At 27.1% G+C, this 17,152-nt stretch overlaps 1 protein-coding gene across 6 annotated transcripts in view; it reads left to right on the top strand.

Annotated features, from left to right (window-relative positions):
- LOC142319261 (uncharacterized) overlaps positions 1–16,477 on the top strand; it is a 57,031-nt gene extending 40,554 nt beyond the window's left edge. For all 6 annotated transcript variants that reach the window (XR_012755154.1, XR_012755153.1, XR_012755155.1 and 3 more), the window contains exons 8-18: positions 4,845–4,938; positions 5,389–5,501; positions 5,639–5,741; positions 5,874–5,982; positions 7,712–7,829; positions 8,209–8,321; positions 8,459–8,561; positions 8,694–8,802; positions 10,197–10,310; positions 12,397–12,577; positions 16,309–16,477. The gene's annotated coding sequence lies outside the window, so the exon portion shown is untranslated. The remainder of the gene's footprint in view (positions 1–4,844; positions 4,939–5,388; positions 5,502–5,638; positions 5,742–5,873; positions 5,983–7,711; positions 7,830–8,208; positions 8,322–8,458; positions 8,562–8,693; positions 8,803–10,196; positions 10,311–12,396; positions 12,578–16,308) is intronic.
- The last annotated feature ends 675 nt before the right edge of the window (positions 16,478–17,152 follow it).

The raw sequence follows: 17,152 nt of genomic DNA, 5'->3' as shown, positions 1-17,152 counted from the left end.
AACTTCATCGAAGGTATGTAACGTTTCACGTTAAACCAACGGCTATGCGCCCCGACACAGTCCCACCCGATTTTGTTTCACGTGTCCGTTTTACGACGCAAGCTTATTGTTAGCATTCCTAAATTGTGTGAGACTAGGTAGCAAGAGAAATATCTTATAACAAAATGTGATAATTTAAATGTATTAAAGAATTTGAAGTCAGAAATAACTTATTTGTTAAATTAGTACGGATTTTCATTGGACAAATGGTTCACAAGTGTTGGATCACAAATGGTTCATTGGACAAGTGTTCCAAACATCAGTGAAAGAAAATGCTATCAAATAATTGTAACATTTTATTAGATACGATAACATACGCACAGTACGTAAGTTTATATTATGGAATAGGTAGCATAGATACATGGACACTGCAGTTTATTAAGCAGAAAGATAATGAATGCACTACCTATTATTGCTGGTATTTATTATCCTTTGGGTTTGTTGGACTAACAGTATTATGTAAAGATTTCATGCAATTGTGGCTAATTAAATGTCACTGGGGTGACATCTTACCTATATATATATATATATATATATATATATATATATACGTAATTAGGTTAACATTACTATTTATAAAGCAGTATCACTTCTATTCAAATACATGGTTTTGCTGATGCATCACTAAAGGGCTATGCTCTATATGTCAGAATTATTTATTACTATGAAGAAATTTCATCCAATCTTCTCTCTTCAAAATCTTGGGTATAATCACTCAAATTTTTAATTTCCAAAACTGAAATTATGCGCTTGTGTGGTACTAACCTGGTTAGCTAATCAACTAATTATAATCTGTTCATTCTTAGAAGGAGATATGATATAAACAAACTGCGAGTCTGGTAGTGCGTGTATATGCAGTACACTACTGTACGCGCCGAGCTGTTCTAATTTCCGGATGTTTGTAGTTTTATGTTTCTGAATATTTTTGGTACGTGTGACTGTTTGTGTATTTTCGGTTATTGTGCGATTATTGTGAGATTTGATAGTGTGATTAGCTTGTACGTGTATGTTTTCGAATAATTATCGATATGGCTGATAATTTAGGAACATCTTTCAGTAAGCACAGAAACGGGAAACATTTGCAAAGTGATGAAAAAAAAATAGTTTTAAATGTGATCAATCAACTGTTGGAGAAAAATCCTACCTTGGTTAAAAAGGAAGTAGTGAAACTTACTTCTGAATTAACTAGGGTCTCGGTTAGTAGTATTAATAGATTACGGACTGAAATAAATAGGAAAGGAATAAACTACTATTAAAAATAGAAAACATGGAAAACTTGTACTAGGAAAACGGGATGAATTTGACAAAAAGTAATAAGATTGTACGTAATTTCTTTTTTAAAAAAGGAATTCCAACCTTAAAAAAATTTCTGGCTGTGATAAAGTCTGACAAGAGTTTACTAAAGTTTGAACGCACTAGTTTATTCAAATAACTGTTGTCGATGGATTTTAAATTAATTAAAATAAATAAAAATGTTTAATTGCTCATCGAGAAGAGATAATAATTATTTTTAAAAAAATAGCAAATTGTAGAAAAACTGGTAGAAATATATTTTATTTGGATAATAAAGGCTACACTACTTCAAGAATTTGGTGTGATGCGACAATTAGATCGGTAAAAACAACGTTTCTGTCAGGATTAAGAAGAGGTCTGCAACCTCTAAAAAATACATCCTTAACCTTTTGGATACCGAACGTCCGTATTTTTGGGTACTGCATATAATCTTAACGTCCGATTTTTCGGACATTTACAAATTTAAGGTTATTTTGTACATAATAGAAGAAAATTGTATTCTTATTAGACATCAAAACGATCAGGAGAAAAGAATCTTTCCGTATATGTAACATATTTGATGTATCAGTTTGATCGGATTGGATCAGTTTGATTGTCTGCTCATCTTTTATTGGTTCCTATGATGATCCAGATAAATAGGGCACACTTTTTCCAAGGCTTTTGCAGCAAAACTTAAGTTTTGATTTATTGTCAGGTAGTGATAATGAAATTTCTGATACAGAAAATCAGAGGTATATTCCTACTGTTCGAAGAAGGTTTGGGCCTATCCCTACTATATAAAGCATCCCTTAAATGGGGAAAACTAGGATGGTTGGCAAGTGGACGAAAATAACTACCATGTGCATTTACTTAACATTTTCATTCAATGAATTACCTGGTGTGAAACTTTGTCCACCTAGCAACTGACCTGTCTTAGATTATTTTAAGTTTTTTTTCACTACTTCAAAATTAGTGCCGAACAATAGTTGGTGAATGTGAAAACATGTCACAGTTGCCGAGATTCAGGACTTTATTTGTGTGCTGATGAACATGGGTCTGAATAAAAAGCCAACTGTAGCCAGTTATTGGTGGAAAACTGATAGTCAGTATAGTGCATGGTACAGTAAAATGTTCAGCCGAAATCGTTTTCAAGACGCTATGTGTTATTTCTATTTAGTAGATACAACCAACCTTCTGAAGCTAAAGGAACCACACAATAATTTGTATTAATAAGAATAACTTTTTGTCTAATGAATTTATTCTACCACTCAATTGTGTTCAATTTATTCTACCACTCAATTGTGGTCTTAAATATGTAGTTATTTTAATTCTTGTTTACTGTTACATTATCCTAAAGACATTGCCAAAAACGTTTCATTTCCAAATTAATTTGAACCTTTAGTTATTCCCTTAGATTTATTCATAATTTAAAACAGCTTTCTCTGAAAGAATAATTAAGATGTTAACTAGAAAAGAATTAGGCGTTGACACTTAATGCTTTATTAAAACTTTTACAAAATAATGAGATATTTTTGGTTAGTAATCAGTGACGTACAAAATAATCGTGAAAGTAAATTATTCTCTTTTGATCCATTTTTTATATTTATTTTTTAAAATAAATAAATATAAATTATTTATAATAAATTTTAAAATAAATTATTTTATTTTTCAAAATAATTTCCACTACCGCATATCATATTCTTTGAAATCCATATTCACAGGGATTGTTGTCTAGAGCATTATAGTGGTAATGTCCATCATTGAGTTGGGATACAGCTTCTTGAGAGCTTTGACAACTTTAAGTAGGGCTTATAAGTATACAATCAATCAATCATGATTGTATAGTTTTTCACATATGTTAGTGGCATCCGATTGAGTATGTGGGTGTTATTCCTTCCTCATAAAGTAATGCTACATCAGCAGTTTACAGGAAGGGTGGTTAGCCAGGGATGGATGTTTAGTCAGTAGTGCACAGGCACTCGTACACACTTAATACCATTTTGTGGAACCTGTTAGCAAGTCCAACTCTACCTTGGCATCCATAAATGGGGTTCCTCCACTTCTCAGTGCCATCTATCGCCATTCCTACGATGTCGATGATCTTGTGGATGTAAGTAGATTTTTAAATAAAAATATTTAAAGTTAAAATAAATAAACAAACAAAAAAATTGAAAATACTTTCAAAAATAATAAAACAGGAAAATCAATTTAATAAAATGGTTTTAAGAAGTAGTGCAAAAGTGTTGTGCCACGTAAAAATTATAAACGTCCCTTATAAATATATTAGTAAGGAAAAACTTAAATTTATAAAAATTAAATACCCGTAGAACTAATATAGCATATACACATATGTACATTACTTACCATTTCCAGTCAGTAGGAAATCAATCAGGGTATGTTGTTAAGAATATGGAAGAAAAGTTATAGTGAAATGAGTTTGAGATTTATCAAATTAAGGTATAATGAAAAAAGATTAGAGTTTATCAATTTTATTTCATTTTATCTCATAAATGGTAATGAAATCACTATCCACAATCACCAACTTGAGTACTCTGATTTGTTAAGAGTTCTCTAAAAGGTCCACTTATCTTATTAGGGATTTGAGTCACTAGTGCCTGTGGTGTCTTCCAGGGCTCTCATGCGAACAATTAAGGTTCTTCAAAATTATGTATTATCTGATGATTCCAGAATATTGAATTAAAAGTGGAAATATCCTGAAAACACATCTTACTGATCATAAATTAAAAAGGGTTACTTTTGAGGGGTGTTTTTTGACCTGGATATATATTAATGTAGTCAAGTATGGGAAAACCTTGGTATTTATAGATTACTTTAACCATTTGTTATTAGAATTTTTTATAAGTAGAAATAACATGTATGTAAATTTTAAAAAATTCCTAAATTAAGTATTCTAAAGTTTTTCAAAAAACTAATATTAATCATATTTATAAGTAGAATGAGTTTTGACCTGTAATGTGCAATAATTTTTATTCATTATTCAGTGCAAATGTAAATTAACTAAAATTATCTGAAAAGGAATGTATAAGATAAAAAAAAGAAATCCAACAGCCTTAGGAGTAACAAATGAAAATAGAGAGATATTACATACAAATAAACAATGATATGAAGAAAAGTAAAAGTGTATGCGAACATTTATTTAGTTAAATAAAAATATTTTTCACTGTATAATACTATATTTATAACATCAAAAATATTAAATAGTTTGTTAATTTTTAAACTTCATGAAAATTACCTTACTTCTGAGTTGTCATTGGAGTAGTTTAATGATATTCAAAATTATTTTGTTCTCTATTTTATATATCTATATATATATATATCTAGGGCTAGGGATGTTTGTGATTATTTAAAATGTTTTTCAATTGAATTTTCTGCTAGGTATCACAACTGGTTTCCTTAACAGATCAAGTATTATAAAGCATTATTATATAGTGTAGGTTATTATGAATATTAATTAAATGAAATTAAAGAAATATTTTGATGTTTAATGAAATGGTACTATTTTTAATTTATAGGAGGAAGAAACAGCTACAAGTTTCTAACTTATCTGTGAGATCATCTGTTGATTCCATCTGTTTCACCTCTAAAAATTAAAAACCATTTCTTAAGGTAAGCTTAACATTTTAACTGAAAAAATACACTATTAAACAAACTTTGTTAGAAATTACCCCAAAATAATGATTTTCATATCTCTTTTCAAAATCCTCCTATTCTCTGGCCTCATTCAAATGGCCAATGTGTGGTTATAGGATCTTACAAATTAATTCACTATTTAAATATTATGCATAAATAAAATTGCTATATATATAATGAAATATCTTTGTATCAAGTAGATTTCAATCGAGTAGAATGCAGATTGAAATAGCACCTACGATAACATTAATTGAGCGCACAATAATAAAACTAGTCATTTAAATTTGCTAGATTTATATTTACTCTCACTGCATTTATATATTAAAAAATATATTAGCTGTTTTTTTAACTAAGCTCTGTTGATACAAGATCTCATTATCTACGTAATTATTTTAAATTTCTACATCTATATCTTCTTTGTTTTAGCTCATCAAAATTCCTGTTTAAAGTACAATTGTTTTGGATGGAACAAAGTTTATTGATTAAAATTCAAAATAAAATGGTTGAATTATAAAGTTTTTACTTCGATAAAATTTCAGGTAAGAGTTAATAACTAAAATATAAAAAAAAATTATTTAAGTTATTTTTTTAACTAATAAGTTCTATTGAAAAAGATTTAGTTACTTAAGACAACTAATTATTTTGAATTTGTACATTAATTTTTTTTCTGTTTTAGCTTATTAAAATTTGTGTTTAAAATAGAATGGTTTTGGTGGAACAAAATTTATTGATAAAAATCTGAAATAAAATTGTGGAATTAAACTTTGATAAAATTTCAGGTAAGAGTTAATTGCTAAATAAAATATCTTAAGCTATTTTTTTAACTAATAAGTTCTGTTGAAAAAGATTGTAGTTAGTTAAGATAACTAATTATTTTGCATTTCTACATTAATAATTTTTTTCTGTTTTAGCTCATCAGAAATCCTGTTTAAAGTTCAATTGGTTTTGGATGGAACAATATTTATTGATAATAATCAGAAATAAAATGGTGGAATTATCAAATCTTCAATAAAATTTCAGGTAAGAGTTAACTTTTTATGATTGCATGCTAAATCAAATAAAAATATATGTATTAAACTATTTTCTTTAACCCAACATACCTGTTTATACATTAAATTAAATAAATTTTTAGTTTACTGTGAAGGTAATTTTAGCCAGCCTTCCGTGGCATGAGTGGTAGCATCTCCACCTTTCAACTGGAGGTCCTGGGTTTGAATTCTGGTCAGGCTTGGCATTTTTCATGTGCTACAAATTTGCATTTGCTAAATGATCATATCAGTCTAGTCACTGGTTACCATAATTGTAATGAAATTAGTTTACCAACAGAGCGCTAATTACCATGTGGAACAATAATTTATTTTCATTAATTAATAATTGACATATTTACATATAGTATATATTTTTAAATTTTAGTTAAAAATCTACATACCGCAAGCACAGTATTACTGTAGAAACAAAACTATTGCTAATAATGTTACTTGCCCATTGATTGCAACTGAATATCTAGGATGTAGTTTTCTTTTGCGTTCTACTTAATTATTTTGCCAGAAATTTTTTTTTAATAGTAATTCAGAGTATTAAGAAAATTAATAGCCAAAAACTTTGCCACTATGGATATCTGTAAATCCTCTTTTCATTTTTAATCGTTACTTTCTTGCATTTATTGTTTTCAATGTTGTGATATCACCTATTTGTGTATTAAATTATGAATATTTTGAAAAGCAAGTTGAATAAAGAACTTGTCTGTTGATTGGTTTAATAGAGGAAGTTATGAAGTTTTGTTATGATATACCAATTTACTTTTACTGTTTTTAGTATGTTTGACTCAGATTGAGTTTAATTGTACAAATTAAATCTTGTCTGTATCATTATTTAAGTTTTGATTTTAATACCGCATACACGAATACATTAACACAAACAGATATAATAGAAATAAATTAAATTTTGTATTAATTGCACTGAAAATAACCTACTTATATGAAATTTTTCTAATTTAGTTATAATCAAAAAGGGATATTGCATTTGCTAATTCAGTTATTTACATAGTGTCTGATTTACTTTTTTCTTATGTATTACTTTCCTACGCATAAAGAAATTCATCCAGGCATTGCAACAAGTTAAGTTTTTTATTCAACTTTAAAGCTTTTTAACAATATTATTTTTTTTTCAGTTTTAAAAATTATATTATAAACATTAAGAATAAGATAAAAAGTAATTACTTTTAAAAGCATTTAGACTTTTTATTTAAAAAATTGTCATTCAATCTTTATTATTTACATGGCCTGTATAATAAATAAACCTAGCATATAACTAAATAAACCTGTACAGTAAATAACCTAGCATATTGCATTTGAGAACAGTGAAATATAATTATTTATAAAAAATAATTATGGAAAAATGATTGCATTTGACAATTGAGAGGTTTGGAGGTAGTACACTAGACCAAAACTTATAGAATTCTGAAGCAAAAGTAAAGCCTTTCTATTACCACATATAATTTTTTTATTGGCGATAATAAATATTTTTTAATATAAAGAAATTGTTTTAAAACTGACATTCTTTTTCACAGAGCACATTACAATTAATTATTCAATATTTAACATCATTTCCATATGACTAAATTAACATTTTATTTTTTAAATCTAAAGAAAAATTATTTTTCTTTCACCTGAATCGCTGAACACTGAATTATTTTAAGAATTAAGGTACACAATTATAGCTATATTAAGTAAACATATTTCTATTTCAGATGTATGAAACAAATTTCTATCTTTATCATTGAAAATTTATCTCCAGCTGATTTATGAAAAAGATTGTTAGGTCAAAGGTTCATATCAACATACCTAAAGGATTACAGCAAGACAGTGGTAAGCACACTGTTATTATTTCTTCTATTATATTTAATATTATTAGTAAATAATTTGTTTTATTTTTAATTTACAATGGTATCAAATTTTAATGCAAAATGTAAATTTCCTCCATTTTAAATAATAAAAGTGTCCCTATTGAGGAAATTTTTACATAATCATACTTGTAATAAAGCTGATTGATTTTTTCCTATAAAATTTTTTTAGTGTGATGAAAAAATTAAAACCCATTGACAAATTAAGTGATGAGATTTAGTTAATCGTGATGTGAAAGTAAAAAACTGGTGCCATAATATCTGATGATAAGCTCTGTTGATACAAGATCTCATTATCTACGTAATTATTTTAAATTTCTACATCTATATCTTCTTTGTTTTAGCTCATCAAAATTCCTGTTTAAAGTACAATTGTTTTGGATGGAACAAAGTTTATTGATTAAAATTCAAAATAAAATGGTTGAATTATAAAGTTTTTACTTCGATAAAATTTCAGGTAAGAGTTAATAACTAAAATATAAAAAAAAATTATTTAAGTTATTTTTTTAACTAATAAGTTCTATTGAAAAAGATTTAGTTACTTAAGACAACTAATTATTTTGAATTTGTACATTAATTTTTTTTCTGTTTTAGCTTATTAAAATTTGTGTTTAAAATAGAATGGTTTTGGTGGAACAAAATTTATTGATAAAAATCTGAAATAAAATTGTGGAATTAAACTTTGATAAAATTTCAGGTAAGAGTTAATTGCTAAATAAAATATCTTAAGCTATTTTTTTAACTAATAAGTTCTGTTGAAAAAGATTGTAGTTAGTTAAGATAACTAATTATTTTGCATTTCTACATTAATAATTTTTTTCTGTTTTAGCTCATCAGAAATCCTGTTTAAAGTTCAATTGGTTTTGGATGGAACAATATTTATTGATAATAATCAGAAATAAAATGGTGGAATTATCAAATCTTCAATAAAATTTCAGGTAAGAGTTAACTTTTTATGATTGCATGCTAAATCAAATAAAAATATCTATATTAAGCTATTTTCTTATTATAATTATTTTTTAGTTAAAAATGTACATACAGCAAGCATAGTATTACTGTAAAAACAAAACTATTGCTTATAATGTTACTTGCCCATTCATTATAACTGAATATCTAGCATGTAGTTTTCTTTTGCCTTCTACTTACTTATTTTGTCAGAAATTTTTTTTTTTAATAGTAATTCAGAGTATTAAGAAAATTAATAACCAAAAACTTTGCCACTATGGATATCTGTAAATCTTCTTTTCATTTTTAATTGTTACTTTCTTGCATTTATTGTTTTCAATGTCGTGATATCACCTATTTGTGTATTAAATTATGAAGTTTAGTTGAATATTTTGAAAAGCAAGTTGAATAAAGAACTTTATTCAACTGTTGATTGGTTTAATAGAGGAAGTTATGAAGTTTTGTTATGATATACCAATTTACTTTTACTGTTTTTAGTATGTTTGACTCAGATTGAGTTTAATTGTACCATTAACTACCAACACTAACAAATTAGTGTTAAATGTTAAATTAAATCTTTTCTGTATCATTATAAAGTTTTGGTTTTAATACCGCATACACAAATACATTAACAACACAAACAGATATAATAGAAATAAATTAAATTTTGTACTAATTGCACTGAAAATAACCTACTTAAATAAATTTTTTCTAATTTAGTTATAATCAAAAAGGGATGTTGCATTTGCTAATTCAGTTATTTATTTTTATGTATTACTTTCCTACGCATAAAGAAATTCATCCAGGTAATGCAACAAGTTAAGTTTTTTATTCAACTTAAAAGCTTTTTAACAATATTATTTTTTTTTCAGTTTTTAAAATTATATTATAAACATTAAGACTAAGATACAAAGTAATTACTTTTAAAAGCATTTTGACTTTTCATTTAAAAATAAGCCTGTATAGTAAATAACCTAGCATATTGCATTTGAGAACAGTGAAATATAATTATTTATAAAAAATAATTATGGAAAAATGATTGCGTTTGGCAATTTAGAGGTTTGGAGGTAGTACACTAGAACAAAAGTTACAGAGCTCTGAAGGAAAAGTAAAGCCTTTCTATTACCACATATCATTTTTTTATTGACAATAATAAATCTCTTTAATATAAAGAAACATTGTTTTAAAACTGCCATTCTTTTTCACAGAGCACATTACAATTAATTATTCAATATTTAACATAATTCCCATATGCCTAAATTAACATTTTATTTTTAAATCTATGGTTTAGATTAGACGCTAAAAAATTATTTTTCTTTGACCTCAATCACTGAACACTAGGGGAATTATTTTAAGGCTATATTAAATAAACATATTTCTATTTCAGATGTATGAAACAAATTCCTATCTGTATAACATTGAAAAATTATCTACAACTGATGATTTATAAGATGGTCAAAGGTTCATATCAACATACCTAAAGGATTACAGCAAGACAGTGGTAAGCACATGTTTATTATTTCTTTATTAGTAAATAATGTTTTACTTTTAATTTACAATGTTATCAAATTTTAATGCAAAGTGTAAATTTCCTCCATTTTAAATAATAAAAATTTCCCAATTATGATTATATGTAGAAATTTCCTCAATTTGGAAATTTCTACATAAAATCATTTTAGTATGATGAAAAAATTAAAACCCATTGACAAATTAAGTGATGAGATTTAGTTAATCGTGATGTGAAAGTAAAAAATTGGTGCCATGATGTCAATAAAGTAAATTTTTCAGTTTTCAGAGTTTATTATCTATTTATTTTAATTTTCAGTGTTTATTGTCCTTTTTATTGCATGCTAAAGTTTTGCAGTTATATTCAAAGTACAAAGAGGCTGTATATTCAAAACACATTAATCAGTTTTCAATGGGGCACAAAAGAGATTATATTTTATCATTAAAGATTTCAGTAATTCATATGGACTTTGTCTTCATTGAAATAGATTATGTTTTAGTGTAAAATTATCAGTGTGTTTACCTTTTCAGTAAATGTCAAAAATGATTCTGTTTTTGGTATAAAACGAACGGAGAGTTTGAAACTGATAATCATAATGCAGTGGTATGCTAGGAAAAGCAAACATGTAGTTGATTTAATGGACATTCATATGAAATGAAATGGATATAAAGGAATGGTAATAAAGTGAAAAGATAATAATTGATGGATTGAAAAATGTTTCAAACATAAACCTTGAATTGGTGAAAAAACCTTGAAGAAAAAACCTGAAGTCTTTTCAAAGTTGCACTCGGGTGTTACTTTACATTTTTCATTTATTCTTGGCTTTTGAATCACAATTCTTAAGTAGCTTAAAGCTTGGAGAATTACCAGAAATAAATAATAATAGTAAATAAATCATCTTATATACTTTTTACGATTTTTTAATCATTTTTATGAAAATTTTATGATTTTTTTATCATATTAATAATAATATAAATAAAAAAACATAAAGTATTTCTCTGTTGTCTTTGTAATAACCTTTTTATCACAAAAGAGAAGACTATGAAAATTGTGCATCTGGGCTATTTAATCATGACAACATTCACACTCACAACTTGTACTTATTCCAGAACTTAACTGATCACATTATTACCGAGATGTACCACTTTCTCACTATACATAGTCCCTGACATTTCTGATAGTTCCCAAACTGAAAACCACTAAAAAATATGATCAGAATCTTCCAGATACAATTATTGATCCTTGCATTCTGAGTTGTTCCAGAATTCCATGATATATTTTTTTGGTTATTTTTCAATCTTATGTGGCATTTAAAAAAAAAGCCAGAAATTCATTTTTGCATTTCATTTATACAAATAGAGCAATGTATTTGTATCTTTATGATATAAACATAATGAATCCATAACATTACGAATTCTTTTTTCATTACACCAATGTGTTACAAAATATCAGCCAAATGTTCAATTAACCAGCTTCAGTTTTTTCAACAAAAAAAAATCATAAGATTGTAATGTTGAATTAATTTTTTTTTTATTAAATGTAAAATTACTTGTTTGATTTCTTTTAATTTTAATTGCTAAAGCCAAGATGTTTACCAAAATAAAGGAAAAATTTAAATATTTAATTTTGGCAATTTTTAAAATATAAGGATTTTATTTAACATCAATAGGCTTTCACATCATTGTAAAAATTTTTTGCTCATTCCCCTACATTGGTCTGTGGTAACAAATATTTTTAAAATTACTTATTTAAATCCTTATATTTTAAAAATTGCCAAAATTAAATATTTAAATTTTTCAATGTAGGGGAATGAGCAAAAAATTTTTACAATGATGTGAAAGCCTTTTGATGTTAAATAATATACATATAAAACACCCCAACAGAAACAATTTATAAAAACAAATATAAACAGAATGATGAAAGTTAACCAACACTAAAAATTGTTAAATATTAAATGACTCTTCAAAACAAAGTTTTGAAAGCTAGTCATTTAATATTTGATAAGTTTTAATACATTTATTAAAAATTTTGGTTAAATATTACCTTATACAGATATTATACACATTAATTATCATTTCAGAATTAAAGCTGTCAGTTGCTGGTGATATAAATAAAGGGAATATGGTTGTAAATGCAACCATAAAAATATTAATTTTTTATGAACCGAAGAAACCGAAGAAAAATATTAATTTAAATTGTGAAAGAGACAGATGTATTAAAATTTATAACTGAAGTGTATGGTGTTGAACAAAAACCGAATGGTAAGAAAATATACACTAGTATGGGTAAAAATGGTAGTGACTCTCTTTTATCCATAGTATCAATCATTAGTATTTGTAGTTGGATTGAAGTCTGATAGATATCATATCCAACAGTGAGAGTATTAACATTTTGAAATTGAGTGTTTAGATTTTGAAAACTTTGTACTATGTAACTGCTTTTCCAGTGTAATACAAAAAGAAAGTCGCATGCATATCTATTTAGTAAAACATATATATTTAGGTAAATAATACCTCTACTTCAAATTCAGTTATCATTCACCTGCAGATAATTTTTGTTTTGTGATAATTTTGAAACGTTAATTCTAAATTAGCATTTTAGATCAAGACTAGTTATTGCCGAGATAAAAGTATAGAATTTGATATAATAGTGAGAGGCAGACTACTACTCTGAAAATTTTCTGAGGCAAATGGATATACCTAATAACCAAGTTAAGGACATTGTTCACTGCACTGCATTCTGGTTTCACTTTTCCCTACATAAATGGTATTAGGAGGTATTTTTCTTTGAACTTATTCTAGGAGTTATTTTTGTTTGAACTGGATAGTATGGTTGTAAAACAGGTGATGTAGGTGCTATAAAGGAACTAGTTAAACTAATTTTACACTTTTGAAAGTGCAGAAATTTTCATCAGTTTACTTTGTATAATGTAATCAAGACCTTGATACTACAATCAACTATGATATTCACAGTAATCCTTGAAGACATTTCAGTTTTAATCTTAATAAAGTGCAGCAAATCAGAAGGCAGGCACTCTACTCAAATAATCGTAAGTTCTCCTATGCTTCAAGAATTGTATGTAGGCCAATGCTAATCTTCATAATGATATGTATAACTCTTATAATACTTCAAAAAAATTAGGAGATGCTAATTGTATTATTCTAATTGCCTAAATATTGTGAATAATAACAGATATAAAATAGGTTTGTAATCGATACTGAAACCAACTAAGTTGAAGTTAAATAATTTTTAAAGATTAACGTTGCATTTTCATTGTGTTGAATGAAAAGCTGCATAATATCAGGCATTGTTAAAAATGGCTTGTTATTTTTTTCTTATTACATTTTCTTCTTAACAGTGATAAGGTATGGTTTAATTGACAATGATAAACAAAGTAAAACATTTTTAATGTTCCAATAAGTGTCGATATCAGAGTTCCACTGAATTATTTTTTTTTTTTATGTAGATTACGGATGTTTAAACGAAATCTTTCTAGCTTCGTCAGTTTAATAGAAATGGGACTCTTAAAGGTCTAAAAATGTTAATATAACTAATATTATGGGATATTTACATTACAAATTGCTAGTTGATTCTCTCCTTTTGTAGGTGGCCTCATGTACAACTTTAAAGTCAAACAGAAATCAGAAATCAGCTAGCATATTAACTCCATTTGTTTTTGTAAAAGATTTTTAACACTGAAATATATTGGCGGGAAGAAATCCAGATGTGAATGCAGGAAATGTAAACATAGCATCCCATAGCTCTGTTAGAATTTATCAGTTTATTATGATAATTTCATGTATTATGGGCACTCAGTAAATTTTTCAAAAGTTGTGCAATTAATAGTGAGTCTACATCATTTTCACAGAGAGTTAGACATTTCATCTTTCACCAATTTCCTTATTTATGGGGTAACAAAAATCCCTTCTTTAATTTTTGCTTCACTTACTATTGGAATTTCTGCCTTGTGTATCAGAAATCTTGATTGTCCTCCTTCAAAGTTTTCCAAAATTTTTTATTAATCCCAGTTTGATAGGAAGGAGTGGAATGTATAAAAAAAAATAAATTGGTTTCCTATATCACACGTTAAGAAAACAAAAATTGAGAATCCCAGTTTGATACTGCAAACAAATTATATTGTATATCTAATATAATAAATAATACATTAGAGTTAAACATTTTAATAAATTACCTTCCATAAAAAATAATGTTCTTTGTTATGTTAATGGTTTATATTTGAGAAACTTTTTTACTCAGTTCAGGAGCATTACACAGTAATATTTTAATATTTTTCACACATTATACTATAGTATATAACTTTTACTCCCCAAATATTTAGAGATTGTGGGTTGTTTATTAGGTGAATTACATTTGACACTGAAATTACGAGTAACAACACACTTTGTGTCATCCTTACTCATAGATATCTGTTGAATGAGGACCTTCTGATGAAAATTATTTTATTTTTTCAGTTCAGAAAAACTTTTTATTTACAATCCAATTATCATGGGACTTTATCGCCTCCAAAATAGTTCCCTTGCGAACACACGCAACGCTTCAAACAGTTTTCCCCACTTTTCATAGCAGTGTTGGAACTCAAACCGGAATATCCTCCAGATGGTAGGTGACATTTTTTTTGTTTTCTACTGTTCCAAAATGGTATCCTTTGAGGGGTTTTTTAAAGTTGGGAACAGGAAAAAGCTGCAGGGACTCAAGTCAGGTGAATAAAGTGGTTGAGGAACTACAGGAATATTTTCTCTTGCCAAAAGCCCATTAATTGAGAGTGCAGTGTGGCAAGGTGCATTGTTATGATGCAGCTTCCAGTTGTAAACATATTGATTAAACAGCTTTCAAGTAAACATATTGATTTACAATCTGTCCTGTAGGCAAAAACTCCTTATGGACAATGCCATTACTATCAAAGAAAAAAATTAACATGGTTTTGATTTTTGACTTGCTCAATTTTCCTTTTAACTGTTCGTTTATTTTTCCTTGTTCTGGCATTTTGTTGTGGGTCGTCTCAAATATCCAATATTGATCACCAGTTATGACAGCTTTTAGTAAATCAGTATGTTTCAAGTCGCCATAGAAGATCGCAGCACACTTCCATCCTATTGTTTATTTTGTTCAACAGTGAGGTTTTTTGGAACCAATTTTGCACAAACTTTATTCATGTCCAATTCATTTGTCAAAATTTGATGGACTATGATATGGTTCAAGTTCAATTGTTCTGCAGTCATTGTGACAGTTAATTGCTAGTTGTACATATGAAGTCTCTGATTCGCTCAACATTGTCATCACTTTTTGACGTTAACAGTCTTCCAGAGGATGGATCATCCACAACTGATTCCCGACCATCTGAAAATGCTTTAAACCACCTAAAATCTTGGGCTTGAGAAAGAGCTTCATCTCCATACACCCTTTTAAATTTTGAAAGTTTTAGTAGCATTCTCACAGAGTTCAGTACTAAACTTGATTGCACAATGTTGCTTATAATTAGTATCACTCATTTTTATAACGCAAACAAAAACTTGTTTCACAAAGATTGTTTACATCTCATGTGACAACAATAGTTAAAAATATTAATACCCAATATAAATCAGTTGTTCATATAAACCATATGTTTACTAGTAACTTTACGAAGTTGCCACTTTCGCTGTCAAAAAAAACTAGTCTCATTACTTTATTTACAGACCTCGTAAATATTCTAAAACATATTTGTCATAGCAGTTAAAGGTGTAAATTAATTTTTCTACATTTAATACAGTTTTATTTGTAATTTTGGTTATCTTTACCAGTTTCTTGTCAACTATTTCTTAGAGTACTGTTAATTGAACCCCATTAGTTAAAGTAAAGTGACGTGAACATTCAATTAATCTTTTGCACATTCAAGATCTTTTGTCTTAAAACATCTGTAAGTTAAATGGCAATGATACTAACCATTTTTGGTTGAATGAATTTATTTATAATGAAATTAAATAATTTGTTTTAGGAAAGAGTAAAGAAGATCTGTGTCCTTACAAAAAACCAGGAGCAAATGAATATAGGATAGTATAAGAACTGGAACATTAATTTTTAGAGAAACTTTTGTCAAATAAATAAAATAATAGGTATTTGAAAAACCTGTAAAAAATAAAAGTAATCTGATTATTTGATTTTAATTATGTATGTTCTTTTTCTTTTGTTAATTAAATACTTTAAAGGCCATATCTAACATGCTAAGCACAAGCTATGTATGAAATCCTACACATATGTAATAAAGATTAGTCCACTTTGCTCAATGATAACGTTTGGAATTAATTTCTCAATTATACTACTATCATTTCATTTTCTCATATTGGGCCCTACTTACTTAATTGATCAACATAATCATAATTTGAATGTGTCATCATGTCTTGATAATTTTTGTGGCTTATACTGTTTAGTGTGTTGCAAGGAGTACTTTGGTAACTAAACCAGTTTGCAAATAAAGAAAACACTGTAAAACTGAGTTGTGGTCTGTCTGAAACCATGCTCTTAATTCAATTCTGATTTATATAAAAATGAAATAGACCAAAAAAAAAATTAAGAGTAACATATATTCACAATCTAAAGATATGTGGATACTGAACAAAATGAACCGTCCTTTAGAACATATCATTAAACAAAAAGCTTCTAAAACATTAAAATATGTATATGTCAACTTTAAAATAGCTCATATTGCATTATATTTTTTAAATTGATACTTCTGATTTGGTCATTTTTAACTCTGAAACCAAATATAACTGTTGGTTGTGTTTAAAAAATTGTGTTAATATAATGAGTAAAAATATAAACATAAAATGGGGAAAAATTAA

Source organism: Lycorma delicatula, chromosome 2, assembly GCF_047948215.1.
Source record: "Lycorma delicatula isolate Av1 chromosome 2, ASM4794821v1, whole genome shotgun sequence".
Lineage (NCBI taxonomy): Eukaryota > Metazoa > Arthropoda > Insecta > Hemiptera > Fulgoridae > Lycorma > Lycorma delicatula.
This window is presented reverse-complemented; position numbering and strand designations above follow the sequence as displayed.